At 39.6% G+C, this 4533-nt stretch overlaps 1 non-coding gene across 1 annotated transcript; it reads left to right on the top strand.

The window, feature by feature from the left end:
* The first annotated feature begins 3889 nt into the window (after nucleotides 1-3889).
* Nucleotides 3890-4080, top strand: LOC119262708. Its single transcript, XR_005129847.1, has one exon. It is a non-coding gene; the product is annotated as a U2 spliceosomal RNA (small nuclear RNA).
* Nucleotides 4081-4533: the final 453 nt, after the last annotated feature.

Below are 4533 nucleotides of genomic sequence, written 5' to 3'. Positions count from 1 at the left end.
ATCGAATGTCATTAATTAGTCTGACACTGATCTCTATTAAAATGATGTGATTGTGAGACACAAAGCACTAAAGGCCAACAGTTTCCATCAGATAGAACCGAATGGCTCTGAAATCACTTTTGCAAACAAGCAAAGTTTCAGTTTAAGATTACTTTGTAACTTAGTTACAAGTTGAATAAAAACGTGCTTTTAACTCAGGATCACAAATAAGTTTTCCTTTACTAAACGGCATCTGTAGGTCTCTGTTCATAAAAATAAACTAACCGAAACTAATTTACTATAAAATGAAAGTGTTTGTATGAATTCAGAAAAAAAGAAACACACCAGTCACGACTGCGTATGTGTACATATTTCTATATTGTGGTCTATTTACACAAAGTTAGGTTAGTTCATCTTTTAGTTAGACGTATGTGCTCCCAAATTTTTACGCTGCACTGACGTTGAACCGTGCGCTGCACTGGGTCGGTATGACCAACAGGTCAAAACAAGCTCAGCTGTTTCTTTCGTTTTGACATGTTACATTTTTATACACACAAAAACCAAAAGGAACGACAGATTTCTCAAAATGTAGTGGAGTAAAAAGTCAGATATTTGACTTTGAAATGTAGTGGAGTGAAAGTAAAAAGTTGCCCAAAATGGAAATACTTAAGTAAAATACAGATACACGAAAAAACTACTTAATTACATTTACTTATTTACTGTCCACCACTGTTTAGTAGGAACATCACCCAAAAGAGGTTACAGATGTGCAGCAGGCCAAAGGTTCAATCTCACCTGAAAGCTCACCGGACAGCTCAGTAAATGAAGGCAACCTATCATTTATTCAACATAGAGGTAAGTTTTGTAAAGTTAATAAACCATTTTTCACTTCACTAAATAACTCCTACTTTGAGTTTGTCTCATGGCACAACCACTCTTTTTCAGACGTTACACAAAGAACAGATGTGATCTTCCCTTCTCCTGTTAAACCTGATCACATTGATGATGTGGGCAAGAAAACTATCTATGTGATCTGTGCTGGAAAATCCAAAGAATTTTTTACATTCACCTTGGAGAAGATCTCAGTCTTGCTTGAAGAGGCATGTGACTGGGCCAGGAAGAAGCCATAGAACATGAAGCTTGTTTTTGAAGGTAAATAATCAAATGCTAATACGCTCATTATGCTGTATACGCACTAAGAGTCATGTTATTTGTGCTTACAACAATTCAGTAATTAATCCCAGCACTACTGGTTAAAAGTAATCATAGATGTGTTGCTTTGTAAACATGATAATTATATACAGTTCCTTATCTTTATTTTTAACCTGCAGGAGAACAACTAGACCTGATGAAAACAGTGAGCAAGTGCCCTCGTCTACGAGGAGGGAGCAGTGTGAACCTCATTCACGCTTCCTGAAAGACACACATCCTAAAGATCATTCTACAGACACAATACAGAACTCAATGTGGAAACTTTTCTGACATCACTACAATATACAAGCAGGGGAGCTTGTATCACAACATCACAGGACACATGCATCACTCACCTGATAGTCTTTGGACTATGGGTACACAGTTGAGACCTGACCTGGGATTGTCCTTCTTTCTATTAGTCAGTCCCACAGAATGTATTCTCTCTCCTAAAACACTTGTTTTCAGTAGACTAGATCAATTTGTTCCATTTCTGTTGTATCCTGATCCTTCCTTTGATTCCCACATGATCTGCTGATACAGTACAAAGTTATTTTTTTATTACTTAGCTGCCCGAGGGGCCTGGGTGAGCCACATTAAGACGAGGGGATGAGTTTGGGCACATGAGTGACGCTAGATAATTGTGAAACGATAATTGTCCTAAATCTGCTATTTAATGAAGATGTTATTCTAGAACAATAACCATTGAGGTGGGTGGCTGAGACGGAGGATGAGGATGAGATTGTGTCTACTGGATCTGAAAAAGAAAAAGAAAATGAATCGTTCAACTTATTTCAGTAATTACTGAATGAAAAATGAAAATTATTCCGAATGGCTAAAGCCGACCCCAGACGATCCACTTTCTGCTACCTTCTCTGTATCCAGCAAACACACAAACATGGTCACAATGTTGTCCACGTTCAAAGAGCGTTGCTACAGTGTTGTCAAAGGGTGGTGCTGTTTGTTCCCAGCAAACACAAACAGGGCAAAACTGCATTGGACAACCATGAAAACACCAGAATGACGTTCAAATCACCCAACAAACCAAGGCAGTTTCACCATTCATGATCAGGAAAGAAGCACAGCAAGAAAAATGTCTGTTGCCCGATTAACAGTTAAAGTGACCCTTCATCCAAACTCACACTTATGGAGGGACTCAGCTCCTTTACCGCAGGCCACACCGCCATGTCTGGTGGGATAGTTTGGAGAAATACATAAACAACACCAAACAACGTGCGTTCAGTTAAAAAACATGACCACGATTAAAAGAAAACGAGAAAACGAATTAGAAAATCGTGATCACGAATTTAAAAAAAACTTACACTGAAGTAAAGGAAACGTGCGCATGATTAAAAGAAAATGAGGGAGCGATTTAAGAAATCGTGACCACGAACAAAAGAAAACGTGCGTATGAGCTGCTCACTCCAGTTATTATTATTTATTTATTTATTTATTTTTTACCTCCGTCCATTCCGGAAACCTCAAAAACTAAGACAGAACAGAAAGTGGATTATTTTAGATGTAAATATCCTCAAACACAAATCCATCAAAAATACAACTCTTGAGCATTTCAGAGTACATTATAACTTCACCATTAATTTAGGGCGATTTTCACTATATTTCTAACCCATATGTGAAATAAAGAAGAACCACTGGCGATCATGACCTTTGACCGATGGCATATTGGGGCAGAAACCCATAGTGCCTCAAGATTGTAGTTTACTAAAATATTAATGCGATCACTCAGAAGCAATTAGCTTAATGCAGGCGCCTAAAGACGTTTAGACATCGCCCAAATCCTCGACGCTGAGGCAGCCAACTCAGGTAATCCAGCTGTAGAGCTCAGAGTTCAGCCCAAACAGGTTCGCTGTAGATGGTTTTTAACCGTCTTCACCGTTGCTGTTGGTTTGCTAGTTATCGTCCTAAGAATCTGCTGCGCTTTTGAAGGTGAGAGATTATCTTCTTTTGTGTTTGAATTACAAGGTGCTCTTAATATGTTTGAATGTATTATGCTGTCGGGCATCATGTCCGTTAGGACTTTTAGCATTTTGACCAGGCAGATTAAAAAATCTTTATTAATACACGTGGCAGAGGTCTGTTCCTTTTACTGGCAATAAAAGCTTGAATGTTGTCATTAAACTGTGTTTGAACCGTTAATCAGCTGTATTACTGACTTATTTGCCGCTACAGTAAAAGCAGGCCTTCTCTAGCTATACAAATATAGCTTATCGATTAATATAGATTATCGAGGCCTCGTGTTATCAGTCCTCTCCGCTTCTCTGCGTCTCTGTGACTCGGCGATATTTTCTCCCTGCAGTACCACGTTTGACCGCTGAGAGGTCCACTTGCACAAAACGGACCATTAAAACTCGCCCTTCAGCTTATTTAGTCAGATATATGTTGACTCTGTGGACTGAAGGTTTTTCTTGTGTAAACGTGACTTTATAAAAACCGAGCTTTAAGCTCTGTGAGCGCAAAACTGGGTTTCCTCGTTTCTGATTGGCCAGCTGGTGAGCTGATTAACATACGCGCTGTCATCAAGGTGTTGACGTAGATACACGTTTAAAGTGCCTTTTCTGCCTCTCTGAGTTTGAAACAAGCGGCTTGACTTGACTTTTGTTCCGTGCTGTGAGGAGTCGATGGCAGACAGCAGCTCTGCTCACCATCCTCGTCTTATATTTTTGGAAGAATGACCCGTCTGATGCGCGAGTTTACTGTTATCGCTTCTCGGCCTTTTGGCTAAGATCAAGTGTAGTATCTGTTCTTATCAGTTTAATATCTGATACGTCCCCTACCCGGGGACCATATATTAAATTGATTTTTGGAGCAGGGAGATGGAATAGGGGCTTGCTCCGTCCACTCCACGCATCGACCCGGTATTGCAGTACCTCCGGGAGCGGTGCACCCCCCTCTGTTGGTGAAAATAAGACTCGGTATTTATGTTTAACGCTTTTAACGTGTAATGTATGTACGTTAATGCACAAATCGTTCTTGATGTTTCGTGTTTTTTCGCAAATATCACGTCTAAGCTGCATGCCGAGGTAGGGCTATTTGATATAATGATATAGACAGTAAGAGTTGACTATGTAGCAATGAGGGGCTGAAGTAGTTCTCTCTATGCAGTCGCTTTGCTTTTTTGTTCACTTGGCTGTTTTGTTGATCTCATTGTGTGTAAATGCTTCTGTAAGAACACTGGAATCAGAATTTGTCCAGTCTCACAAAAATGTACAGAGACAAAACTCATTTTCCAAAGTGTCTAGGTTCACTTTTGAGCAGTTTTTGATGCTTAAAGAGTGAAGGCTAAATTTCTCTTACTGTGAGGTACCATGTTGTTTTGCCTGTGTCAAATCATCATCGTTACCC

Source organism: Pygocentrus nattereri, chromosome 2 (genome assembly GCF_015220715.1).
Source record: "Pygocentrus nattereri isolate fPygNat1 chromosome 2, fPygNat1.pri, whole genome shotgun sequence".
NCBI lineage: Eukaryota > Metazoa > Chordata > Actinopteri > Characiformes > Serrasalmidae > Pygocentrus > Pygocentrus nattereri.
The sequence above is the reverse complement of the archived record's forward strand: the minus strand, read 5'-3'. Positions and strand labels throughout refer to the sequence as shown.